The sequence below is a fragment of the Triticum dicoccoides genome, chromosome 3B, assembly GCF_002162155.2.
Source record: "Triticum dicoccoides isolate Atlit2015 ecotype Zavitan chromosome 3B, WEW_v2.0, whole genome shotgun sequence".
In the NCBI taxonomy this organism is placed as follows: Eukaryota; Viridiplantae; Streptophyta; class Magnoliopsida; order Poales; family Poaceae; genus Triticum; species Triticum dicoccoides.
The window spans coordinates 19,579,156-19,586,230 of NC_041385.1; positions in this window are offsets into that span (position 1 = coordinate 19,579,156).

Genomic DNA, 7,075 nt, shown 5'->3' on the forward strand with positions numbered 1-7,075 from the left:
GCGAGGCCCCGTGCGGCGGCGGGCCATCTCGCGCCTCCTCATCCCTCGAACATTCGCAAATCTTGCTTTTCGTGCTAGACATTCGCAAGGCCTTTGATTTAGTTATATAGGATTACATCTTCGATCTCCTGTAGAGAAGGGGCATCCCAAGTCGGTTCAGGGCCTGAATCGCTGGCTTGTTAGGACCTTGAGAGAGAAATGCAAGGTTAATTGGGAAATTGTCTTCCGCCCCACCCACCTTGGGGGTCTCGGTGTGATCCATCTAAAAAATGCGAGGGCGATGCAGTTACGTTGGCCATTGCTTGAATGGACTGACCCAAGCAAATTGTGGTTTGGCATGGGCAAACTTTGTGATGCCGTGGACACGAAGCTCTTCCACACCTATACCTGATTCACCATCGAGAATGGGGACAAGGCACCATTATGGGATGCGTGATGGTTCGGTGGGACAAGGCCGAGAGACATTGCCCCCTTTGTCTACCAGGCCGATCGAGTTAACTAGAGATTTTCCATGGAACATTTATTTGAGTACCAGCTTTGGAACATTCTCTTGCATGTCCTTTTTTTGCGGGGACATGTTCTTAAAAGTGAAATAAGTTTATTGAACAAAGTGAAATCTGTTCTCACAAATAACTGAAACTTTTTTCTTAATGACAAATCGGTTTTTTTAGTTACCAACATTGATTTATTGAAATGCATGAAATCAGTTTATTGAAATATGTGAAATTACTATTCCGAAATGAGAGAACGTAGTTTTTGAATTAATTGAAATATGTTTTCTGAAAGAGTTCAAACTAGTTTTTGGAAAATTATTGAGATAATTTATTGAAAGGGTGAAATTAATTTTAAAAATATGTGAAGTTAGTTTGTTGAAATCTACTTTTCGAAAGAACTGAAATCAGTTTATTGAAAAGAGTGAAATTAGCCTTTTGAAATTATTGAGATATATGTTTTCTGAAAGAATTGAAACAACTTCTAGAAGTGGATGAAATTAGTTTTTTTTTTAAATATTGAAATGCGTGACGGTTGGATGGGACAAGGCTGAAAGATATTGCCCACTTTGTCTACCAGGCCGATCGAATTAACTAGAGATTTTCCATGGAACATTTATTCGAGTACCAGCTTTGGAACATTCTCTTGCATATCCTTTTTTTGCGGGGACATGTCCTTAAAAGTGAAATAAGGTTATTAAACAAAGTGAATTTTTTGTTCTTACAAAATAACTGAAACTGTTTTCTTAAAGACAAATCAGTTTTTTTTAGTTACCAAAATTGATTTATTGAAATGCGTGAAACCAGTTTATTGAAATATGTGAAATTACTATTCCGAAATGAGAGAATGTAGTTTTTTAATTAATTGAAATATGTTTTCTGAAGGAGTTCAAACTAGTTTTTTGAAAATTATTGAGATCAATTTATTGAAAGAGTGAAATTAATTTTAAAAAATATGTGAAGTTAGTTTATTGAAATCTATTTCTTTAAAGAACTGAAATCAGTTTATTGAAAAGGGTGAAATTAGCCTTTTGAAATTATTAAGATATATGTTTTCTGAAAGAAATGAAACAACTTATAGAAATATATGAAATTAGTTTTTTTTGGAAAATATTGAAATGCGTGATGGTTGGATGGGACAAGGCTGAAAGACATTGCCCCCTTTGTCTACCAGGCCGATCGAGTTAACTAAAGATTTTCCATGGAACCTTTATTCGAGTACCAGCTTTGGAACATTCTCTTGCATGTCCTTTTTTTTGCGGGGACATGTCCTTAAAAGTGAAATAAGTTTCTTGAACAAAGTGAAAATTGTTCTTACAAATAACTGAAACTGTCTTCTTAAAGACAAATCGGTTTTTTAATTACTAAAACTGATTCATTGAAATGCATGAAATTAGTTTATTGAAATATGTGAAATTACTATTCCGAAATGAAAGAACGTAGTTTTTGAATTAATTGAAATATGTTTTCTGAAAGAGTTCAAACTAGTTTTTTGAAAATTATTGAGATCAATTTATTGAAAGAGTGAAATTGGTTTTAAAAAAATGTGTGAAGTTAGTTTATTGAAATCTATTTTTCGAACGAAATGAAATTAGTTTATTGAAAAGAGTGAAATTAGCCTTTTGAAATTATTGAGATATATGTTTGCTGAAAGAATTGAAACATCTTATAGAAATGGATGAAATTAGGTTTTTTTTTTAAAATATTGAAATACGTGATGGTTGGATGGTACAAGGCTGAAAGACATTGTCCCCTTTGTCTACCAGGCCGATCGAGTTAACTAGAGATTTTCCATGGAACATTTATTCAACTACGAGCTTTGGAACATTCTCTTGCATGTCCTTTTTGTTTGTGCGGACATGTCCTTGAAAGTGAAATAAGTTTTTTGAACAAAGTGAAATTTGTTCTTACAAATAACTGAAACTGTTTTCTTAAAGACAAATCGGTTTTTTTAATTACCAAAATTAATTTATTGAAATGCGTGAAATTAGTTTATTGAAATATGTGAAATTTACTATTCGAAAATGAGAGAACGTAGTTTTTGAATTAATTGAAATATGTTTTCTGCAAGAGTTCAAACTAGTTTTTTGAAAATTATTGAGATCAATTTATTGGAAGAGTGAAATTAATTTTAAAAAATTTGTGAAGTTAGTCTATTGAAATCTATTTTTCGAAAGAACCGAAATCACTTTATTGAAAAGAGTGAAATTAGCCTTTTGAAATTATTGAGATATATGTTTTCTGAAAGAATTGGAACAACTTATAGAAATGGATGAAATTAGCCTTTTTTTGAAAATATTGAAATGCGTGATGGTTGGATGGGACAAGGCTGAAAGACATTGCCCCCTTTGTCTACCAGGCCGGTCGAGTTAACTAGAGATTTTTCACGGAACATTTATTCGAGTACCAGCTTTGGAACATTTTCTTGTATGTCCAGATTAATGATGAATGTTGAGGATGCCGGTCCTTGGAAGTGCATGGCAAGTGGTTCTACTCGGCCAAGTCGGCGAGAAGGTAGAGTTCCATGGTGCCACACTCACTTAGTCCTTAAAAGTGAAATAAGTTTATTGAACAAAGTGAATTGCGTTCTTACAAATAATTAAATCTGTTTTGTCAAAGAAAAAACCGTTTATGGAGTTACCGAAATTAATTTATTGAAATGCGTGAAATTAGTTTATTGGAATATGTGAAATTAATTTTCCGAAATGAGTGATCGTAGTTTTAGAATCAATTAAAATATGTTTTTTAGACAGAGTTGAACCAGTTTTTTAAAATTATTTGAGATCAATTTATTGAAAGAGTGAAATTAATTTTTTTAAATGTGTGAACTTAGTTTATATAAATCTATTTTCCGAAAGAACCGAAATCAGCTTATTGAAAAGAGTGAAATTAGCCTTTTGAAATTATTGAGACGTGTTTTCTGAAAAAATTGAAACAACTTATAGAAATGGATGAAATTAGTTTTTTGATATAATTGAAATCTGTTTTTCCGAAAGATCTGAAATTAGTTTTTAAAATTATTGAAATACTGTCAAAAAAATCTTTTCCCGGAAGCTGAAAAAAAAAATTATTTTCCCGTATCCGAAGAAGAGATCGTGGAACGAATTCTTTTGGGATGACGACCACGACGGGCGTCCAGCTCCAGCACAGGTTCCGCACCATCATCGATCCATCGCTGTTGCCGCCCAAGAAGAGGGCCGCAGCGGCGTCTCCATCTCCAACGACGATGACGACGGGCATGCAGCTCCAGCTAGCCGCCGGGTGCAGCCTCCCCACCAGCATCCAGATCCAGGAGTCGCCGTTGCCGCCCAAGAAGAGGCCGACGAGCACCACCACCAGCGCCTCCACCTCCTCATCTCTTCTGCTGAAGGCTTCTCCAATGAAGAAGAGACGGATGGATTACTACGCCGTCGACGCCGGCGCGGCGAGCTGCGCTCGCATGGCGGCCTCTCTGCAGCAGTCCGGACCGGCGGCGGCGTGCGGCGCCATGGCCTCGAAGCGCGCCCGGAAGGCCAGCTCCAGATACAGCGCGGACGTGTGGACACAGTGATCGAGCAGACTTTCCGGCTTCAGCAGCTGCTTGATGGCTTGGAGCCGGCGGACAGATTACAAGGTTGCAGCCTCACCGTCAACGTCGTAGTTTCTGGAACTGAATATTGTCTGCTCTGTTTCTGCGGTTAATGTCGGTCGTCCACAATACTGAATATTGTCTGGTAGTATATTGACTGTATTTCTCCACCCAACTTGTGTAATCAATTTGTGACTTAATAACTAGCAATCCGCACCCCAATACGTGCGGATTTCTACATGTATAAATTTGTCTGAAATGAAGTGAAATATGTTCAGATCGCTGTACCGGAAATTGACTGAATATGTTCAGATCCGAATTAAGCTTTCAGGTACCGGTGGTGAACATCTAAACTACATATACTACCTTTGTATCATAATATAATATACGACAATGCTATTTTCCTGCCGACTGGTGGTTTGCAACAGGCACGTACAATCTGGCGACCGCTCGATCCGCTCATCCCGTGCAACAATCGCTCGATCCAATTTTTTTTCCAGTCTCCCGCGCAACAATCGCTCGATGTGGTTTTTTTCAGTCTAGCGCGTGGAAAAGAAAAAAAAGGGGCGCTAAGAATCAAACCTAGAACCTGTTGGTTGAGGTCATAGCACGCTACCAATTGAGCTAACTCTCTCTTCTGGTTTTACACAAAGATTACATGTTTTTATACCTTATTAAATGAGTGGAAATGAAAAACAACTCGATCCATTTCTCTCAGGCGACAAAACCGGGAACTTGTGTGTAAATAGCATGGTATTTGACGCATGTGGACCTAGTAAATTATGACGCAAAGACCGTGATAACTTATGGGTAAATAGCACGATTATGCATCATAGATTTGATAATTTACATACAAATACCATTGGTAATTTTGACCCGGAAAAAAATATTGGAACATATCCCGATAACTTCTGTCTAAACAACAGGATAATATACACATCAATTTTGTGTAAATAACATAGTAATTTATGCACGATCTGACAATATAACAAACAACCGTGGTCACACAATAGAGCCGGTAACTTTTGACCGGGGAAAAATTTAGTGGAAAAACAAACTCCGATAACTTTATATGATAGTAATATACGCACAGTAGAGCCGATAACTCACATACAAACACTATGGTAATTCTTTTAACCCCAGAATGAAAGTTGTTGAAAACAATACCCCCGGTAACTTTTGCGCAAACATCATGATAATATAAGAAAAACAAAGATGATAACTCGCGTACAAGCATCATGGTAACCTTTTTACCCAAAAAATGTTAAATAATCTAGTCCGGTAACTTGTATGTAAATAACATGATAATATAGACACAACAAAGTTGATAACTCACTTACAAACACTCTGGTAACCATTTGACCCGAGGAAAAATATTGAAAAACAACCCCTGATAAATTCTCTGTAAATAGGATGGTAGTATACACACAACAAAGCTGATAATCCACGTACGAACACCGTGGTAACTCCTTTGACCCCAGGATAAAGTTGTTGGAAATCATACCCCGGTAATTTCTGTGCAAATAACATGATAATATACACACAACATAGCTAATAACTTTGACTTTGAAAATTTTCTCTTTGGAAAACATTACTCCGGTAACTGTTGTGTAAATGACATGATAATTTATGCACTGCAGCCCTGATAATTTAGATACAAATATGACGGTAATATTTCAACGCGAGGGGTGCTTGAAACGTACCCTGATAATTACTATGTAAATAGTATGATAATTTATGTACCGTTGTCATGATAACTTATATACAAACACCACGATAACGTTGACCTAGAAAAAAGTTTTTAAAAACATCTCTTGATAACTTTTGTGTAAATATCATGATTTTTACAGACTGCAAAGTATAATAATTTTGTACAACACCCAGCCATATCTCTAACCCAAGAAAAAATATTAATAATATTCCCCGGTAACTTATGTATAAAAAGCTTGATAAGTTACGTACCAAATGGTTGATAACTTTTGTACCCTCGCAAAAAATAAACTTATGTACCCTGGCATGCTTTTTACAACGAAGTTACCATGATATGTCAACAATTTTTACTATGTTAAAATTACCATGATGTTGTAAATATTAACAGAGCAGCCGGGCCATCTATATAGGATAAAAAATATAAAAGGAAAGAAAGAAAAATTATTCGTTTCCAGGTCATGTTAAGTAGCAGTACAAATACTATCTAACCTTAATCTAATCACTAGCTCAATCTAGACTAGATGGTTGCGAACTACTATGGTCTACCAAGAGGTGGTGTGTTCGATTCCAACTTCTGCCAATTCTTTTTATTGCGCTAGAAGGAAAAAAACGTGCGGTGGATCGATTCCCACATCGAGAGAAGCACATGGGTGGAATCGTCCGGATCTGTCGCTAACGACCAGTCGACTGGTCATTAGCACAGTCCTATAATATAAGATGTTTTTTGACACTGTCGTAGTGAAGTAGCGAAAATGCAAGGAAGCAACACCGACAAACCTGAGATACCAGCATAATGACTGGTTTCGCCTTTTAGCTAACTATATATTCTCTCAACTATCAACTACGTCCAACTAGATGCTTAATGATTGCTAGTGAAGTCATGACTTTCCTTTTAGGGTAAAGGAATTTCACATCCATAATAACATTGAATAGAAAAATAAACCAAAACACAGTAAGTGAAATTCTCATTAATATAGAAACCACTCTCACTCTAAGGTATACAAGTCATCTCATTTAGTATAAGGGATGATAGTATAGATTGCGAGCAGTTTTAGCATGCTCCCTGTTACCCTCTCATTTCATATGAGAGGTAAGAGTATATAATAGATCTGAGCCATTGATCGCACTAATCAGTGGTCTGATTAACTCTTACCTTCTTACCTCATATGTAAAAAGAGGGGGTAAGAGGGAGGATGTTAAGATTGGCCATAGATTGCACACTTGTGGGGGAAAGGTTGCCATAAAAGATATAACTACAGAAAGGAAAATATACGCAAAACTATGGAAAACACTAGAATTTCTCCCC